General features: G+C 37.1%; 1 protein-coding gene and 1 non-coding gene across 4 annotated transcripts in view; both read right to left on the bottom strand.

The window, feature by feature from the left end:
- The window catches only part of PLCB4 (phospholipase C beta 4), a 392492-nt gene that overhangs the window by 199022 nt on the left and 171543 nt on the right, over nt 1-21927 (bottom strand). The window lies entirely within an intron of this gene.
- LOC129071029 (U6 spliceosomal RNA) lies at nt 12829-12937 on the bottom strand. Its single transcript, XR_008529190.1, has one exon. It is a non-coding gene; the product is annotated as a U6 spliceosomal RNA (small nuclear RNA).

Genomic DNA, 21927 nt, shown 5'->3' with positions numbered 1-21927 from the left:
CTTGAACTGGGGGAAGCTAACATCTGGGACAGTCATTGTACCTCACATGGAAAGAGAAAGAGGGGCAGAGGAAAACAGCACTTGAGGAGCAGAGATAAGAGACCACCTGAAAATCACTTGCTGCCTGGATTCTTGAGAAGTTTTTAGGTCATATTTTCAGATCCTTCCCTTCTTATACTGTGATTCCTGCAAACAGCCTTGTATCCCTTCAATAACTTCCCATTTTTCTTGCTTAAACTAGCTTGAGGTAACTTATAAATTCCAATGCAAAGGGAATGTCATTTCAATTTGTATCATAGAATGCATTGACATGTCAGTTCAAAAGTTCTAGAAAACATCAAACTCTGTCCCAGAGATCAGGATCTCAGAAGAATGAATAGTTCACGTCCATACCCAGCAGCGGCGGGCAGCTTCCTGGGGCACCTGTGAACAATCCTGTGACCTTCTGCAAGTCATTAAAAAGGGGCCTTCATTTCCTCATGAAATGTCAGACAGGGTCAACTCTTCAAACTCCTCAAACAATTAAGGCTCTGTTTACTTCAATCTACTTCCTTCCTTCCCATCTCCTTCAATCTTGTTATCCTTACATAACAAGGAAAAAGAAACCCTGCTTTCTCTTCCATCCCTCCTCCCACGCAGGCGACTCCCATCCTACCCCACAGGAGACAGGTGGCTGGCCCACAGAAGGCATCTAGGAGGTGGGGGCGATGATTTTTATAAGTTCCTCTCTCCACTCACTCACTCTCCTGAATGCCTGTACGATTCTCCCATCTTGCCTTGTCACGCTTGCACTTATTATGATCCCTGCAAATTGTCTCTGATCTTGTACCTTTTAAAAAATTCAGCGGTACTTCTCAAATGGCACCATCTACCGTGAAGACCATTCCTTCCTTTAACCACTCCACCCCCATTCATTCATTCATTCAATTGTAGAAGACATCCCCACCCCCACCTCTTTCCCTAGCCACTGCCACATCCCATCTTTTCTGACATGTATCAGATGTGACACAGGTGGAATTCATCTAGACAACCCTAGTTCATGCCAAATAAGTCATTAAATGTAAATGACCTGGCAGAGATGAACCTGCAACTTTCTGCCTCCCTGAAACAAGGACAGAATCTAAGTTTTACTGTTTTCCTAAGACTCAAGGTTAGAGCTCCATGTCACTTTGCATTAATGAAGTTTCTGTTTTTTCACTTACTGGTGGCTACAGAAGAGCACAACCAGTCTGTTTTCATTAAAGATGTGTCCGCGGACATGTCTTCCACATCCACAGGGAAGGCTTTCATTCACCTAATGTTAACAACTTAGAAAATCGATATTGAGTATGTCAAGGTAAAGATTTCATTATCTTTTTATGTGTGGTATCAATTATACACTTAAACTCAAGTAGGAGACTATGTTCAATCCTAACCACAATAAAAATACAATATATCCATTCCCAATTTAAGCGCTTAGATATTTTTAACTGACTTCTGTAAAATAAGATATGTCAAAGTCATTGAAACTATGCTTATGAAGAATACTCGATGTCATGAAAAAGCACCTACAATATAATGTTCTTCCAGGAAAAAATTACATATACGAAGTATATGTCCAAAGCTTTAAAATACACTTTATTTGTATGTCTGGAAATACTAGAGATAAATACAACAAAATATTATTAGTGGTTATGTCTGGATGATAGGATTACAGTAAGTATTGCATTTCTTCTTTGTAATTTTAAATAATTTTTTCAGTGCACATGGGTCTGCAGGAATTGAGTAGGGCTGTTAAGGACAGGACATTGTAGACACCACTCATTTATAGGGTCCTCAGGAGAAGGATCTGGCTCAACTTCTTGTAACACATATTCAGTAAATTAAAATGATTCATGCATCTCCTTTGTTTTGACTGTCCTGCTGGAAGCCTGGTCCGTTGCGTTAATGTGATTTGCTCACATGCTTCTTCCAGGATGTCAGAAATGAAGCGCACAGGAGGAAGACCACTGCATTCCTTGTAAGTTCCTTAGGTTGAAAGAACCAGGTACGGAATCCACTACAGTGTTGGTTCGAAAGTGATAACACTTGCCTCTTGGACTAATACGTTTGGGAGTGGGAGAAGAAAATGATGGCTTTAATATTTTCCATGTAACTTATCCTGTTTTTTAAAATTTCTAAATGCTTCCAGCCTTCTAAAGGAATGTGTTTGGTCTTAAGAAAGCTTTGTTAGAACTTGTTTAAATATTTTTTTCTCAAGCATTTTCATTTGGAAAATACAGAAAATTATCAAAATTCAGTAAATAATAATAATTCCATAATCATCTTTCTCTGAAAATTTATGAAAAGCACATGAAGTCCCTTCCTTTTGCACTTCCAATACGACTGCTGAGGGACAGGATTACCAGTTATTGTATATGCATATATCCATGTGTACACAAACATGTATCATGTATGTGTGTGGCAGCATATATGTGTATATGTATAATTGTAAAATAGATATGCAAACTCATACACTTTTTAAAAAATTAAAATGACAAATTACCTAAACCCAAAAAAATCTATATAAGATATCCACCACTTAAAAGATTTCTTTACAAGAGTATGATTATTTTTATTATGAAAGTCATAAAAATTAAAATCAAAACCATTCCAGAGCCTGGGGTAGGAGGGAAAGATGCCTTAAAAGTAAATGGTGGGTTATTTTTTTCCTTAAGCTGGGTGATGATTAAGAGTCTTTATTATCTTGTTACTCTACATGTTCTTCATAGGTCTTACAAATATCCTTTAGAAACTGTTCAATAGTTTAGAAATGAAGAGAAAATTTTCTAAAGATATAGAAATTAAAAAATAAAAAGCCTTCTTATCCCACTGTGCCAAGTCCAGCTCTGCAATGGTATAAATGAATCGATCATCTCTGCTTTGAATTCCTCTAGTATACATTCATCTCCCTAGAGTAAGGATTGTTCAATAGAAATAGAGTATGAGCCACATATGTAATTTAAATGTTTCTTGTAATCATATCAAAAACAATGCAAACAAAATGGCACAATTAATTTTAGCAATATATATTATTTAACAAATATATCCAAAGTATTATCAGTTTAACATGTGATCAGTATAAAAAAATTTGTGCGATATTCTATGTTCTTTTATTTATACTGTCTTTGAAGTCTGGTGTATATCTTACACTCATAGCACATCTCATTTTGAAAGGCCATGTTTCAACTGCTTAACAGCCGCGCATGGCCAGTGGCTACTGAATTGGAACATGTACCTCTACATAACATGCTCAAACCCCTATTTCTTGATTTGTCAACTTAAAAATTATTGTTCAACTCCAGAGCATGCCATTCCCTCTATTTTCCCTTCTCTCTGTCTCTGCTAGTATTATTTCAATATTTTGTTTATCAGTTGACCTTTAGACTTATATTTAAACCTCTATTTCTTAATTCACCAAATGGAGATAGTCTATGCTCCTCTTCTTTTGTAAAATGAAGGATTAGGGTCCTTTTATTTCCCTTCACCTCTCTTCCTCCTCCTGGTTTCCAGCCTTTCCCCAGAAAACTATTTCTTTTACATTGTTGAAGTTTTACCATGTACACCTTGTTCCGTACTAAAGCCTTTTTACAGTCTGATTTTTTAAATTGGAAAATGAATAACACAATATGAAAACTGAATAATTATTTTCTGCAGAAACAAGTAGTGTGTATGAATGCAGAGAAAAGCACATATAATCTAAATGTGCTTCTCGAAGAACTTTAACAAGGACAACTGAGGAGGGCCTTAGTTAAATATTGTAACTTTATCTGCTCTCTGAGAACATTCCATTTTATCACACTTTCTGTTACAGAAATTTTATTTGCTTTTAGGATTTTAGAGTTCCCTAAAACCCTATTCTGATTTTGACAGCCAGAAAGAAAGATTTGTCAAAAACTATTACCTTGGAATTTTTTTCACTGTATTTCTTGGTTTATTTTATTTACCTCTCCTTGGAATCCCTATTTTCCTCTTTTGCTTTATTGCATTAATTCTGTTAGGAATGACCTGGGGGTGATCAAATGTTCTAGTTCTTACTTGTCTTACAAGGCTTTAATTTTCTGTTCATACTGAATTTGAAATTTGGCTGGGGACAGAACTGTAGGTTCAAAATAATTTTCCCTGCAAACCATGATGCCATTGTTATTTTGTCTTCTAGAAATCTTCTTTGTGGTCAATTTCTTATCCTACTCTCATTTCTGGAATCTTTTAGCATCCTCTCCTTGCCCTTGGTGTTCGGAAATATCATGAAAACGTGTTTAGTTACTGGTCTATTCATATGCTTATTCTCTCCTATTCTACTTTACATTCACAGGGCCATAGTGATCTAAAGACTTGAATTTAAAGTGTGGGTGCGTGCACGAGTGTTTATTTCTTTCACTTGTTTCTCAATTTTTTTTCTCTCTAGATTCTCGCTCTGAAGATGTAGGACAACTGGATCAATCCTCTAACATTTCAATTTTTCACTCATATTTTCCAATACTTCCTTTTGCTTTATTTCGAAGGTTTCTTCATGTTTTCAGACACCAGAATATTTTTTAAGGCATAAATTATACTTTAGTTTCCAAGAATTCCTTCTTGCTCTTGAATTATTCCTCTCCCACAGGAGTCTGTTCTTAACTATCCATGACGATAAAATTTTGAATTATTTTATGGATGTCTCTCTTTGCTGATTTATTTGTTTCTTCTTGCTTAGTTGGTAGGTTTATGTTGATCCTTCTCTTTTGACTGTTTGTTTTTCTCCTAATATCTGTTGATTCTAGTTTTGTCAATCATGTTAATGAATGACCTGGAAGCCAAAGAGGAATCTGGACCCAAATACTTATCCATCGTACGTAGCCTCTCTATTTTTACTCACCAAAATGCAAACCATTCGATTTATGGCCACCTCTGAAAGAGCTTTTGATGATCCTTAATCCTGGTGCCCCTAAGAACAATGATCCCTTTGGATTTAAACTGGATTTTCTTGTTGCAGTGTCATATTTCAAGAGTATGGCCAATGAGGGTACAAAGAACATTGTTTCAGAGTCAGGTTTTATATGACACAGAAAGCGTCATGGTGATTACTTGGTCACAATGCCACATTGAACAGGTTCTGGAATTAATTCAGCCTGACAGAACTTTGTGGAAGCAAAACATCTAAAGTCTAAACAAATCAATCAATGAGTAAATGTATGTATTTTCATACTATTCCCACCTGTACAATTTTAAGATATCCTACTAAAGCAAAAAGACATTTAAAATTGTGTAGATATCTCTAAGTTTTCTGACTGTGGTGATTGTCTATGCCAAAGAAAGAACAAGAAATTAAGTGTCCTGTTTCCAGAAAGAGACTAAATACCATCTCAGAGCAAAGACAACAACCCCAAGGTACCTAAACAAAAACTAAAATGGTCTCTGTGTGCCTATTTAATTGCTTTTCTTTCAAACTTGTATCAGAGCCATATTTTTTAAAGTTACCAAGTAACTGTCCTCTCTTAAAGTGCTCTAAGTTCGTCACCACCTACCTTGCCATGAAATCTTGCTCTACCTTGCAATCATCCTCATTAGAACAATGACTTGTTTACAAAGCTGAGTGTGGAAGTTGCCTTCCATTTAATTCACTGTCACACTTTGCTCAAACCTTGCTAACCCACATACTAAGGGTCACATCTACACAAAGTCACCAAAACTAAAACCCTTAGGAAAATATATTTCTGAAGAAGTCCATTCTCAACTGGTTATATATGCATATTACATAGTATTTACATAAAATGTGAGTAATGCTATTTATTTTCCAAGTCAAATGGAAAACACTAACACTGGGTATACTTAAAAAAAATGCTGCTCAGAGGAGACTGTACATTGTTAAATATCTGTAATGAAATGTAATAGCCACCAAAACAAGGCCAGATGCCTCAGCAGATGGTGCCACTTGCCTACCCAACATCTTTTTTCCTGATTTTAGTGGGTGATGAAAATGAACTACAACTAAAATATTCTTGCTAAAAATACTTGTTTCTTGAGGCTTCCTTATAATGAGCAGTAGATTTGTGACCCTGCTTAGTCCAATGAGAGGTATGCAAAGATTTGGCGGGTAAGCTTTTCTAATATGGATACAGTTGCTCCCTGCTCCTTCTTTTGTTTTCTGCTGGGAGTATGCATGTGATACCTGGAGGCACCACACCTATCTTGTAACCAAGAGGCAATGAGCAGCATGATGAAGGCTTACCAACTAAAGATGGTGGAGAATAAATATGAACAGAGGGTGGATCCCTAAGGGAATGACTTAACTCTTGAACCAGGCAGCCCTAGGCTACTTATCAGTGAACTTCTTGTTATGTGGGACAAATATGAACCTCTGTATTTAAACACCTTTTCGTTCACAGAACCCATTCCCAACTAATATATTAGCAATAACTGAACTTTAGTTACCCCACCTGTCATCTGTATTCAAGGATTTTAATGCTTGACCAAAATGGAGATGACTTTCTCTACAAAACTTTTTCTCCTCCTCCTCCCTCTTCTTCTTTTCTACAAAACTTCTTTTAAATCTTAGATACAGGCCCGTGATCCCACACCTCCTCAGGTGTGATGTGCTTCATATTCAGAAAGGTAATGTGGAGCCTATATTATACATCATGCAACAGCCCCAACAGATCTAGGCATCACCCTCTAGTTCAGGGGTTAACAAACTATGGCCAGTGGGTCAAGTACAGCCTGCCACTTATTTTTGTGGATAAAATTTTATTGGAACACAGCCATGCTTTCATTTACATATTATGACTGCTCTCCTGCTAGCTACAATGGCAGAACTGAGTAGTTGCCACAGAGAGAGTATGATCCATAAAACCTAAAATATTTACTACCTGGTCTTGTATAGAAAAAATTTTCTGATCACGAGCAAATATACCAGTGACACCTATGGCTATTCATTCTATGTGGGATAAATAAAACTTTTATATAATATCCTATTGGTTCAAGCATAATTTTGCCATTGAATTGATGCCAAACGTAAGGAAAAACTAAGTTTTCAAAGATTTAATGCTTTCAGAATTGTGGAAAAAGGGGCTGAGTTTCTGTAGTAGAAAGAGGAGCAGGTCATCGGGCTGACATCATCCACCATGGAGGGTTAACTCCTGGGTGGTCCTTGAACATCTGAAAGCTCAGAGGCTTAAAAAGTCCTATTGATGGAGAGCCCTAAGATATCAACAGGCAGCATGTCGCAGTGAAAAGAACACACTATGATGTGTAAGAATGACTTCTAACCCTATCGTCTGCCTACCTTGCCCTTCTCTGAGTCTCTTCCAAATCTAGTGGGACCAAAGTATTACCGACTCTGCTGGGGCCACAGAGGAGGGTGAGATGATTTGGGAAAATGCTATGAACATGGCAAGGCACAATGCATCCAGGCATTATGTGTATTATTGGGGAATTTAGATATACTTCACTACATATGCAGGCATAAATATATATTTTACTAGATATCATGTGTATTTAATTATTTGCTTTCCTTCTATTACTGAATAGAGTGTTATTGCAGAAATGTCAAAATTTCTCTGGTCCTCCAAAATGTTAAGTGGTTCCTGATGATATTTCTTAATTCTAACACTAGGAATTTAACATTATACTTTTAATATTTTGCTGCTCTATACAAAAGGTGTGTCACATGAACTATATTTCTCAGGGAGGTTCTCTGAATAGCCACTGGAGCAAATATCCAAAAATTTCATCAGGACTTTACCATATTCATTTTTTATTGCAATATAAGTATTAGATAAAATTATATAAATGTGACATATTTTTAAATAAGACTTTTACTAATATTTTTACTCACATTACAACTTAAAATTTCAAAAATTAAAGTTTTCTAATCTAAGGTTTTTTTAGATCATAGACTCTATACAGTTGAAATACTGACTTAATTTTCAAATACAAGATGAAGAACTGATTTTGTTGGCTTACTCCTAAAATTTCCCTACATGTTCAGTCTTCACATCCTTGTTTATACAACTCAGACTAAAAATATTTATACTCTAATAATGATTTGCACAAACTGATAGGAGTCTCTTAAAATTTAGTTTTCTTCAAATAAATCGAGACTAATCTGTAGTTGTTTCATTTATCACCCAGCCTAAATAATACACAGTCTAAAGTTTAGAGAAATCCTTTTATTAGATTGGGCAGCAATTATTGTCACCATTGAAGTGTATCCTGTACAGATGATCCTCTACAAAGAAATGGGTTAGATTTCAGAAGGCTATTGATCAATCCCTTTGTTCTCAAGTCCAAGGGGCCACAAACAGCATCTCCTAGAGCTAGGCAAACTGAACACACTTTTGGTTTACCTTGGCTTTGTTTGCACTCTTGAGAGCCACACAGGTGCAGATCCCAGTAGAGGAAGACCTATTTTTTCAAGTATGTCCTGTTAAAGGCCCCTCCTCAGAAGAGAAACTCAGCAGGTCTGGTTTGCCACAGAGGCATGTAGATGTGCAAGCCTGTGTTTTGAGGTATGATGCGCACGTTTTGAGTCTCCAGAGAAGTGCACATGGACAGCTTATAAGGTGCCCAAATATGGTCATAAAGTCACATGTCAGTCTGAGCTTATTGATTCAGAGCTGCTTTAAAGGAGCAGACTTCATGCTCACCTCATTTCAGCTTATCATCAAGGAAGAGGCAAAATATAATAAGAAAAACAAAGGCAAAACTATGAGCACCTAAAGGAAATTAATTTTGGAAATGTGTAAGGTGCCATCTGGGGAGTATTAAGAATAAAGAAAAGGCCACTATCTATGAAACACTGATGTCAAGTTAATGAATAACAAGACATAGCCTAAATTCATCAGCATAGAGCAGAGGCCTAAACCTGCTGGCTACCCAGGACAATAAGGAAGGTAAGTAGCAGTGAAACTATTGATAGGGAAACAGAAAAGAGTTAGCTGGTAATTGAATGAAGAAGGGAGATGAAGAAAGTGTGACCTCAGCAAGTATAGCACATTGCAACTAGACCCCTCTCCCTGCTGGAAATATCCACAGAACAGAGAAAAGCAAGTATGGAAACCACTTTGGTTACTTACTCAAGAACATCCATTACAATATTGATTGGGATGTGATGCATCTGATTTGAGGGGACGAATCAAGATTAGTGTAGACCAGTGGTCCTCAAACTTGGCTGCATAGTGAAATAACCTAAAAAACTTCAGTTAAATATTGATGCCTGGACCCTGTGACAGAAAGTCTGAATCCAAGGCTCTGGGGTGAGGTGTAAGCATCAGTATTTTCTAAAATTTCCACCATCATCTTATTGTATTTTAAAGATTTTATTTATTTATTTTTAGAGACAGGAGATGAGAGGGAGAGAGAGGAGAGAAACTTAGATATGAGAGAAAAACATTGATCAGCTGGCTCTCAAATGTGCCCTTCGCAGGGACCAAACCCACAACGCAGGTATGTGCCCTGACCGGGAATAGAACCGGCAACCTTTCACCTCATGAGACCACACCAAACCACCTACGCCATGCCAGTCAGGGCCCCATAGTCATTTTAAAACATAGCCAAAGCTTTAGTTCCAAATTTAATGTGCATTAAATTAAATGGAGATTTTTGATTTACTTTATCTAGGGCGTGACCCAAGATTCAGCATTCTAACAAGCCCTCAGATGATTCTGTTACTGCTGGTTCTGGACCATACTCTGAGTAGCAGAGCCTAGTCCTGCACTGTCTGACACATCAGCTATCAGCCCCATGTGGCTGTTGATCACTTGAAATGTGACTGGTATTACTGAGGAACAAAATTTTAAATGTAATTAAATTTAAATTAAAATTATGAGCCTTGATTTGATTATTAGAAAACATTTAATTATACATGGAATAATTTGGGTATATGAATACTTTTTCAATTATGAACTTATGAGATTAAATACAGTCTGTCTTTATATTTGTATATCTGATGTATCTGTATATCTTATGAAGTGTATCTGATGAAAATTTAGCATATGAATTGAAATGTGGTAAAAGCATAGAACACAGACTTGATTTCAAAGACAGTATGAAATCAAGAATGTAAAATATCTCCTTCGCGGCCTTTGGTTACATGTCAAAATGATAGTCTAGATATATGGGATTAAATAAAATGTATTATTAAAATTAATTTCATTTCTTCTCTTTTTTCTTCTAATGTATCAACTAGAAACTTTTAAATTATATATGTAACTAGTCATTCATTTCTTTTGGACAGCACTGGTCAAGACCAAAGGCAATTGAGGTTTTCCTGTTACATGTTGTCAGTAATCGGTCTGATGGATGGGTATGTGACTCCAATCTAGCTGATGAGAACTAAGGGGAGGCTATAAGAAGCCTTCTGAGACAGAAAGTATCCTCTTTCCTTCCAGCTGCATTTAAATGAAACTAGGAGAGGACAAAATGCATAGAGATTTGGCAGCTCTTTTACCACCAGGAGGAAACAAGACCCTGAGTCTTGATGCCCTGACCAGTGTGGCTCAGAGGGTTGGATGTTGTCCTGCAAAGTGAAAGATCACAGGTTCACAATTCCCAGCCAGGGCACATTTCTGGGTTGCAGGTTCAGTGCCTGGTCAGGGTGCATAAGAGAGGCAATCAACTGATATTTCTCTCCCTTTCTTTCCCCCTTCCCCTCTCTCTAAAAACAAATAAAGAAAATCTTAAAACAGAAAAGGTATTTTTTATACCTGTCCTTATTGTTTAAATCAGAGCTTCTTAAATGTTACTGTGAATATATTTCCTGGGGGTCTTATTAACATGCAAATTCCTTTTCAGCAAATCTAGGGTGAGACCTGAAATTCTAAGTTTTTAACAAGCTCCCAAGTAATATCTAGGGAGCTGATACAAGGGCTCAAACCCAAATTAGATACTCTAATATTTGCTGCTGAAAGCATTATTAGTGGACACAGGAGGCAACTCCAATCTCTGCCCATTAACAAGAGCTCCATTTGCACACTGGCCGGCATTATAATCATTACTCACCAACTGGGGACCCAGGACATTGGAATTTGTCCTTTTCCCAAGAAATAACAGCTATTGTGGAAGAAAGAAGGTAGAAAGCAAGGGTTCTGCGGTTATATGCTTTTGGAAGACACTGGAGTAAAAGAAGATGTTTCTTTACTACTGGACTTTGCATGCACAGTTACTACTATGGCAGCGCATGCTTTAATTGTGAAAGTAATATTAATTACACACTTGATTACACAATACTTTCTTTTCACAGAGAATATCATGGGAGTAATAGCCCATGAAAAATATTCTGTTGAAATGATACATTATTTAGGTCATGAGTTAATAGACAACATCAAGGCCTACAAGCCTTGATGCCCAAGAAAATGTAGTTTATATGATACTAAATGTATGTATAAGAAGCATGGAGCTTGGGATAAAGTGATTTAGTTTCAAATTACTCACTGTGTAGCACACATCACATTCCAGCTGTGTGATGATGGACATCCCCTTATATGCTGTGAACTGAGTTCCTCACCCATACAACAGGAAAAGAAGGGAAAGGATGCCTGTCTATATCACAAAACTATGGTAAAGATGCTATGTGCTCACACTTTTTAAAAAGACACTTGGATGTGGAACAGAGTTAAAACTTTATGTGTATATCAGGTCTGTCTGGAAAAAGTTCCACCATTGTTAATATAATGAGAACAGTTTGTGCAACACCTATGCAACTTGGAAGCCAAGGAGACTGGATTGGAATGTGCATGAATGAACAATGACAACTTCACTGTACTAGTCAGTGGGGGTGGTAAACGCCCCTGAGTGAGCATGTGTACTGTGTGGCCATCTCATTCAAAATGACTGACTGAGTAGAACAATAAATCTGCATCAAATTTTCTATTAAGTTAAATATTCTTCCATGGAAACTATCCAGATTCAGAAGTCTGTAGCTATGGGCAACTGGTGATTGGCAGCTTTATCACGACAATGAGCCTGCTCATGAATCATGTATCCTGCAGAGTTTTTTGGCAAAATTTCAAATCACCAAGGTGACTCAGCCCCCCTACAGACCAGGTTTGGCACCCTGCAATTTCTGACTTTTCCCAAAATTAAAATTACCTTTGAAAGGAAAGAAATTTTCAGATCATCGAGATTCAGGAAAATATGATGGGGAGGCTGATAGTGATCGGGAGAACTGTGTGAGATCACAAGGTGCCTACTCTGAACATGACTGAGGCGTTATTCTCTTATGTACATTTCTTGTATCTTCTTCAATAAATGTCTTTATTTTTCATAGTACATGGCTGGATACTTTCTGGACAGACCAATATATATTTCACAACTACATCATGAAGTAGAATATATAATTCACATGCAGTCTAAAGAAAATACCTGGGAGAAAATCTTGGCTTCCTGAATATTGTGGGGAACTCATTCATTTTCCTCTGCTCTTAAGTGTGCTTCATAGAAAAGCTGCACGTGTTTGGAAGTGCTTTAAAGACGAAAAGCTCTTAGAGTCTGATGAAGGCTTGCGAGTACCACATGGTAAGTACAGACGAGCTACTCACCAGTCTCCCCATAGGGCACCCTCCCCACACATGGTCACCACTTTCCGGTTTGCAGTTTCAGACATGAGAGGTAAGGATGCCCAGAGTTCATGAGGCCTCAAGGAACCATTCAGGGTTTTTTTTTAAAGCCAAGACATAGGGATTTTTAAAAAAAGTTATTGGAGTGACATTAGTTAATAAGATTATGTGTTTCAAGTATACAATTCTACCATACAGCATTTGTATATAGCATTGTGTCCTCGCCACCCGAAGTCTAATCTTCCATCACCATATATTCCACTTCACCATCTTCAAAACCATATCGAATGCTTGATGGTTTGTGTGTCATCCTTGAACAGGGGTCATGGTAATCTTTCTTTGTATTATTGTCGTCTTAGTATATGTGCTGCTGTGGTGAGCACAAAAGGATTAAATGACAAAATATGTAATTTATAGTAAGAGTTGTTATAACTCTTAAGGGAATCATATTCTTTGACCAGTGAAATTACTTGCTGCTTAGAGACAATGCTACACATGAAGAAACTATTCTGTTGTGGTAGTACTGATGATAATCTGTCAATTATGTCTGCTTCCATTCTTTATACTTCAGTAGTTGACATCCTTCCCTTCTAATGTCTTTGGATAAAGCTTTACATGCAATCATTCTTTTGCTCACACAGTATTTTCCTAGTTATTTCAATGTTGCTATATACTGAGAACACAAATATGAGGTCGGCATGGTCCTGTCTCGTCCATAGGTTAAACACAAGTGAGAGATAAAGTATGTATTTGAATAATTGCAAGTTGAGACAGTGTCATCAAAACTTTATGAAAAGTATGTGAATCATTTCTGATTTAGGGTATGTAGGAGCAGAATAATAGCTATGTCAAGTTGCACATTTCCTAACACTCAGAATCTGTAAATACATTATGTTACATGGCAAAGAGGAATGAAGGTTGCAGATGGCACTAAGATTGCTAATCAGTTTAAGCCAGGATAAAGAGGCTATCCTGGATTTTCCAGATGGACCCAATGTAACCCCAAAGGTCCTTAAATGGGGAAGAAAGAGGTAGAAGTGACACTGTGAGAAAGACTCCACAGGGCAAGGATAGTTTTGAAGCTGTGAGGGACCACAAGCACAGGAACATAGGTGACCCCTAGAAGCTGGAAAAGGCAAGGAAAACAGATTCTCTTCTAGGGCCTCCAGAACGGAACACAGCCCAGCCAACACCTTGATTTTCGCCCAGTGAGGCCCATTTCTGACTTCTGACCTCCAGAGCTGTAAGATAACAATACACCTGTGTTGTTATAAGCCACTAACTTTGTGTGAGTTTTCCAGAGGAGCAATGACAACTTTATATACAGGATCAGAGAAAACTTTGTAAAGGAACCAGCCTAGAAGTTGGGCCTTAAGGAAGCTGAAGACATAGTTTTAATTTTCAGTAAATTAAGAAAAAATATGTAGTTCTTAAAGTGTTAAAGGATTCACTGAGATTTATTTTTCCTTTCAATGAAACAAAAAACAAAAATAAATAATACAAACACTTTATACAATTTTTACAAAATTACTCTAACATAAAAGGTCTTTTTTATACTCTAATGGTATATACAAGAAATGCCAAAATTAATCTTTGAAAAAATATGTACTGTTCTGAAAACCTCAAGTGATTACCACCTTTTATTCCTAATCTTACAAATTATCCCTTTATCCTACCCATATCAAGAAACTACTCAAGTTAACATGGTGTATTAAAAGATTTCTAAATTTGGTATTAGTTTCAACCAACTCACAAAGCCTCCAAGTCAAGAGAATTTAGATGGTTTCAAAGATTAAAAAAAAAGCAAATGCCAATCATATAAAGAACTGCCAGAGTTCAAGTAAACATAATTCTACATGGGTTTTAATCAGAGTATGTGTATATTTTAAAGTGGGCAAAAGTAGGTTTATAGTTGTGAGTATGCAAAACAGTCTATTCCTGTATTATTAATTATTTATTAATTATTGTAGTTATTTATTGTTATTATTAACTTACTTTTTCCTACCCCTGTATATGTAATAATAATACATACATGTTTTCTGTACATGATTGTATATTTATACATATATGCATATCCACACATATATACATGTAGATACAGCAATGGATAGAGATATAGAGATTATGTAATATATATATAATATTAACATTTATCTTAGTTTCATAATTATAGAATCAATGGGCCACTGATCAGTCAGAAACATCATCCGCAATACTGTAGTTCTCAGTGTTGTAAGAACTCCTACACTGATTCAGCTTGAGTATAGGATAAATGTTATGCTGCTGTAAGCCAGTGCCTTGTACAACAAAGGATTTTTAATGCTTTTTTTTAAAGGAATGAATAAAAATATTTTTGTATAGTTTCCATTGAGAGGAAATGGAAGCTACATTAACAATATGCTTCCCAGTGTATCTTGGCCCACAGAAATCAGGCCACTGTGCACTGTCCAGGAGCAGAAATCCGATCAGGGGCATGGACTACCTGCCTCCTCAGCAACTCCAGGGAGCCTGGGTGTGTTTTACCATAATCACCCTATTCGGCAATTTGTTTCTGATGGCAAGCTATCCCAGTCCTCTTTGGAAGGAGAGGGAACAAGCTCAACAAGTAAATATCAAAGGTAATTATTCAGAGTACACCATATGCAAGCAACTTATTAATCCAGTGCCATCAGGGAATACACAAATAAACATCCCAATTCAACTAAGCAACTCTCTGGCAGGGTTAGAAACAGAAATGCGTTTGAGTGGAGGGCATGGGCCGCAAGCTGAGCAAGGAGGCCTCAGTTTCTACAATATGAGAGGGGATACAGAACTGTCTACTGTACTTGGAGAAGGTTGTGTTATTATTAAAAAAAAAAAAAAGTTTACACAGCCCTGGCCAGTGTGGCTCAATTGGTTGGAGCATTGTCCTATAGACTGAAAAGTTAAAGGTTTGATTCGTGGTTACGGCACATGCTGAGGTTACAGGTTCCATTCCCCATTGGGACGAATATGAGATGGCAAACGATCAATATTTCTGTGTCACTCTCTCCCCCATTCTCTCTCTCTCCTCACCCCTGACCAAAGCAATGAAAAGAATGTCCTCAGGTGACAATCAAAAAAAGCCTACACAATGCCTGTAATATCTTAGGTGCTATGATACACATGAAAAAGTTCTACAATTTCTTGCATACCTCTAATCTCACAAATTACATTAATATGCTTAATTTTCACTGAAACTTACATGATAACTGATCTGCACAAAGACTTGTTTAGAGTTACTTCTAAAACAAGCTTTTCAGTCTCTCTTAACCTGAAGTCTAGAGAATTTGGGGGCAAGGGGAGTTGAGGAACTAAGATATAAACAAAGTTACTTTTTTTACACTAACTTATCATTAAAATCTAGAATTTATTCAATTATGGGCCTAGGCAAAGAATCATAATCATATTAATAGGATGTGTGATTCTGTCACCAATAGAAACCATACAAGCATTTTTAATTTTATTTTATTTATTGATTTTAGAGAGAAAGGAAAGGAAGGGAGGGAGGGAGAGAAAGAGGGAGGAAGACACAGAGAAGAATTGATTTGTTGGTCCATTTATTTATGTATTTATTGGTTGATCCTTGCACATGCCCTGACCAGGGATAGACCCCCAACTGTGGCAAACTGGGACAATACTCTAACCAACTGAGCTACCAGGCCAGGGCAAAGCCACAGACATTTTAATCTTATTTACCATGTTGAAGTACCTTGTGATGCTGTATAGTCACAGCACTACTTTGAAAGTATAGGAGCTAATAGCCCTGCTACTACATAGTACTATTTTATGTATTAAAAGCAAGTACCTGTTACTTTATAACAACTCCTAACATTTTGATAGCTTTAATACAATACAAATGTTTTCCTTGGTGATCCTATGTAATTTATTTTATGTATTAATAAGCATTATTCTGCAAAGGGTCCTCATAGGTTTCCCCAGATGCCAAATGAGTTCATGAAACAAAAATATTAAGACTGCCCCTGAGCTAGAACAACTAGTCAATGCAACCGATCAATTTCAAATTCAGTCGAATTAAATGACTAAGATCATACAGGAAAGGAGAAGGCAGTTAGAAGCATTTTCCTTTTTAACTCATGTATTCCTCATGCAGCAGACAGCAAAGTCGATCAGACCTTCCAAACACCACAGCAGGTGATGTACTAGATACATGGAGGAAGGAAGTAACACTGTCATTAAGGAGCTCAAAAGCCTTGCAGGAAAAAGAACTACAAAGATACAGATACATAGAGAATGTTACCACAAGGTTATGGAGTGTTTGATTAAAGAACTCACATTTTCCATTGACCATCACTGAAAATTGTTTGCTAGGGGTGACTTGAATTAGTATTTTCTTTAGAAAACTAATCTGGCAGAGGAATTTGTAAAGTGTGTTGGAGGGAGGTTGAGATTATCAAAGAGATGATTATAGTAATTCCAACAAGAGATACTATGGCCTAGTGAAGTGCCAAGAATGAAACTGAATGGTGATTTTGGACACAGAGCTACGTTATTTTGTGCACATGGCTTCATCTGAAACTCTTAAAGAATTTAATTGTCAACAAGGAAATGTTTAGCTAGACTAACCTAACATACATTATATATTATCATGCCATTATTTATATACATGTACATTGTATCATATAATTATTTAAGAGTATTTTTAACAGATGTTTAATAACATGAAAAATGTTTTTTCATAATGAATGAAAAAGAACATACAAAACTAAAAAAATTTAAAAGTATTTGTGAATTATTACAAAAATGGCTTCATTTTTTTCTCTCTCCCTGTATCTATGCCTGTATTGGTTTCCATGTCTCTCATAACAAATTACCACAAACCAGGTAATTCAAAACAGTAGAAATTTATTCTCTCTGAGTTCTAAAGGTCAGATATCCTAAATCAATGTGTTGGAATGGCCACATTTCCTACAGAGGCTCTAAGGCAGATTCTACTTCTTGTCAATTCTCACTTTTGTTGGTTGAGGCCACATCAGTCCAATTTTTTTCCTCTGTCTTCACTTCACCTTCTCCTCTTCTGTGTGTCTCAAACTCCCTGAGCTTCCTTATAAGGAAGGATGTGAGCCTATTTAGACCCCACCAAGATAATAATCCAGGATAAATTATTCATTTCAAAATCCTTAATTAACCACAACTTTTGCTATATAAGGAAACATTCACAGGTTCCAGGGATTTGACATTGATTTCTGGGGCAATTTTTCAGCCAAGCCCAATGCCTTTGTCATATTATTCTGCGGCTCCTCCCAGGAAGAGATGGAGTCCACTGCCTCACTCTCTGAAACTGAATTGACCTTGGGACTTTCCTTGGCCAATAGAATGCAGCAGCAGGAATCTTGTACCAATTCCTAGCTTAGATCTCAAAAGACCTTGCCCACTTCCACTGACTATCTCTTTCTGTCCCTGCCTTTCTGTAATTGTCAGTAACAAGGGCATGTCTAACTAGACTAACAATATAAATTAAGTAGTACCCTGCAAAAAAACCCCTTCCTCCACCATGTGAACTGACCTGGACTAGCTTTCTGGATGATGAAAGGCATATGATCCTGTGAACATCCTCCTCAGCCTAAAGGTGGCAAACTCTCAGAGGTATGAGGGAGGCCATCCTTGACCAGACAGTCATTGGCTAACACATCAGTGGATGCAGACTTATGAGCAATCTCAGCTGAGATCAATCAAACCAGTCCACTTAGAACTGCCCAGTGCTCCCCAGACTCAAGATTAATAACAAGTGCTTAATCTCTTAATCCATTGACATAGGCATCATGGTGCATTTTCTTAACTGAAAGGAAAATAACAACCACTACCACTTCTTATCAGATCTTGAGCACTGCAAGACAGTAAAGGTTATTTTGTAAATTCAAAAGGTAACTTCATTTAAATAACAAATTTATAATTTTCAGGACTTCAGTTCAAAATGGAGGTATAGGTAGATACACTTTGCCTTCTCGCACAACCAAAAGAAGGACAACAAATTTAAAAATGAAAAATAACCAGAACTGCCAGAAAATTGAACTGTATGGAAGTCCAACAACTAAGGAGTTAAAGAAACAGTCATCCAGACCAGTATGAGGGGTGGAGACAGGCAGCAGGGGCAGAGAGGACAAGTGGCAGGATGGTGGCTGGAGGACCAGGTGGGCGAGGAGGCAGCTGGTGGACTGGGTAGTCCCACGTTCGTGTGTGGATAAACCAGGAGGATCAGCTGAGGAGCAGGACAGACCTTGCAGTTCAGGGTTGCAGTGTGAGAAAAGAAAGCCTCAAACCCTCTGGCTGTAAAAACCTCTGGGGGATGTGGCAGTGGGAGAAACTCCCAGCCTCATAGGAGAGTTTGTTGGAGAGATCCACAGGGTCCTAAACATACATAAACCCACCCACCTGGGAATCAGCACCAGAAGGGTCCAATTTGTTTGTGGGTAGCAGAGGAAGTGACTGAAAGTAGGGGGAGAGCCGAGCAAGCAGCATTGTTCCCACTCTGACCCCTCCCCCATATACAGCATCACTGCGCATCTACCTGAGTTGCCCTGCCATGGAGAATATATAAGTCTCCACCCCTTACAATATAAGAGGCATGCTAAGACCTATATATATAGATATATATCTATATCTATATATAGATATATATCTACATCTATATATATCTATATCTATATATCTATATCTATATAGATATAGATATAGAAATATAGATATGACTCAAATAAAAGAACAGATCAAAGCTCAGAAAAATAGAACTAAGCAATCAAGAGATAGCCAGCCTATCAGAAGCAGAGTTCAAAACACTGGTAATCAGGATGCTCACAGAAATAGTTGAGTATGGTCACAAAAGGAGGAAAAAGCGAAGGCTATGCAAAGTGAAATAAAGAAAAATATACAGGTACAGTAAAGGGAAGGAAACTGGGACTCAAATCAACAATTTGGAACAGAAGGAAGAAATAAACATTCAACCAGAACAGAATGAAGAAACAACAATTCAAAAACATGTGGAGAGGCTTAGGAACCTCCAGGACGACTTTAAACATTTCAACATCCGAATCATAGGGGGTGCCAGAAGGAGAAGAGGAAGAGCAAGAAATTGAAAACTTATTTGAAAAGATAATGAAGGAGAACTTCCCCAATGTGACCAAGGAAATAGACTTCCAGGAGATTCAGGAAGCTCAGAGAGTCCCAAAGAAGTCAAACCCAAGGAAGCACACACCAATGCACATCATCATTACATTACCCAAGATTAAAGATGAGAGAATCTTAAAAGTAGCAAGAAAAAAGGAGACAGTTACCTACAAAGGAACTCCCATAAGAATATTAGCTGATTTCTCAAAAGAAACCTTGCAAGCAAGAAGGGGCTGGAAATAAGTATTCAAAGTCATGAAAGGCAAGGACATACATCCAAGATTACTCTATCCAGCAAAGCTATCATTTAGAATGGAAGGGCAGATAAAGTGCTTCCCAGATAAGATCAAGTTAAAGGAGTTCATCATAACCAAGCCCTTATTATATGAAATGTTAAAGGGACTTATCTAATAAAAAGAAGATCAAACTATGAACAGTAAAATGACGACAAACTCACAACTATCAACAACTGAAACTAAAAGCAAAAAACAAAAACAAAAACTAAGCAAACAGAACAGGAACAGAATCACAAAAATGGAGATCACATGAAGGGATGTCAGTGGGGAGGGGATTTGGGAGGATGGGGGAAAAGGTACAGGGAATAAGAATCATAATTTGTAGGCACAAAATAGGCAGTGGGAGGTTAAGAATAATATAGGAAATGGAGAAGCCGAAGAACTCATATGTACAACCCACGTATATGAACTAAGCGGTGGTTGCGGGGAGGAGGGGAACGCTGGTGGGAGAAGGGGAAAGGGCAGAGGGGAATAAAAGGGAGAAAAAAAATTGGACAACTGTAATAGCATAATCAATAAAATATATATATAAAATTTTTTAAAATAGAGAACCAATTTATAATTTTTAGCAAAACAACAACAAAAAATTTAATTCTACCTAAATACTCCTTCCTTTATTTATCACCAAATAAATGCAGTAGAGACCTAAGTAGGCTGAAAAATCTTTTTTTCTCATAGGGACAAAAGATTTATCATTTGATGCTTCAATCACATGTAGATTGAACTTACATCATGTGTGTGGCCAGTATTACCTTTTTTGTTGTTGTTCAGGAGTTAAAAAAGATTAGCTGATTTTCATCTTCAAAATTAAGTTTCTAAAGAAATAATCTTAACTGGATCCATAATTCTGATAAGACTAATGGTCAAATTAAAATTTTTCCATGACCAACTTGATTTAGAGTTCAAGTTTCTCAAAAATATTTTGGAAATGTCATTATGTTCTCTGTGACATTATATGGCATTCTTTTACAGCTTTTTAATTGAATTCAATTTGCAATGGGAAATGAAACCTAATTCTCTTTGGGGTTTCTGGAAGATGTGGGAAAGTTCATCTGGGTAAAGAAAGAGAAATGATTCATGACTAAGAGGCAGTAATACTGCAGAACAAAATACCATCACTGAGTACTTACACCGACACCTCAAGATTAGGGGTCACAGAGAGGGATAAGACATCATTGCTCACAGGGACAACTTGCCTCCTACACATAACAATGAACTGACCATTCAATACCAGCTTTGGCTGAAACAACCTCTGAATGCCCAGAAGACATAGGGAGATTCAACTCCTTAAAATACAAAATAATATTTAAAGAGGGTTTTAAATATTTAAAACATGCCTAGTGACTATGTTCCAGGCATGTTTTACATAAGTAAGTTCAATTAAGCCTCATAACAACCTATGAGATATCAATTAATAATAGTTCCCATTTTACAGATGAGAAAGCTGAGGCACAAACTATAAAAGGTCCCACAGCTAGGTAGTGGCATTGCTTGGATCTGAACCTATACAGTCTAGTCCTAAAGAATCCCCTTAACAATTGCCTCTCCTTCATACCCAAGTTCTGAAAAACCAACCTTCCAATTAAGCTCAAGGTTAGAAAACAAAAGCTATCAAAAGACCACAGATTTTTTAAAAAGTAAGGATGCAAAACTGAAAATTTAAACCATTTTAGAAAAGTCATAAAGGGCCTTGAAAATTAATCTGCCCAGTCTATTTGGCTAATGCCTCTTTAAACTGTTCCTTCCCAAACACAGGTTGGATCACTGGCTTCATCACAAGCACATGAAATTTCCAAATGCATCTGACGACTGTTGAGAATCACAAAAATCACGAAGAAGCCCACTGAAGTCACTTATTGACAGAAATCTTTCCTCTTACTAAGAGAAATTTTTTCTTGGTTAATTTGAACAGCCATGAAGAACAGCTCATCATT

The sequence above is a fragment of the Pteronotus mesoamericanus genome, unplaced genomic scaffold (genome assembly GCF_021234165.1).
Source record: "Pteronotus mesoamericanus isolate MK-2021 breed Mesoamerican mustached bat unplaced genomic scaffold, CSHL_Meso_final contig_25, whole genome shotgun sequence".
Lineage (NCBI taxonomy): Eukaryota > Metazoa > Chordata > Mammalia > Chiroptera > Mormoopidae > Pteronotus > Pteronotus mesoamericanus.
The sequence above is the reverse complement of the archived record's forward strand: the minus strand, read 5'-3'. Positions and strand labels throughout refer to the sequence as shown.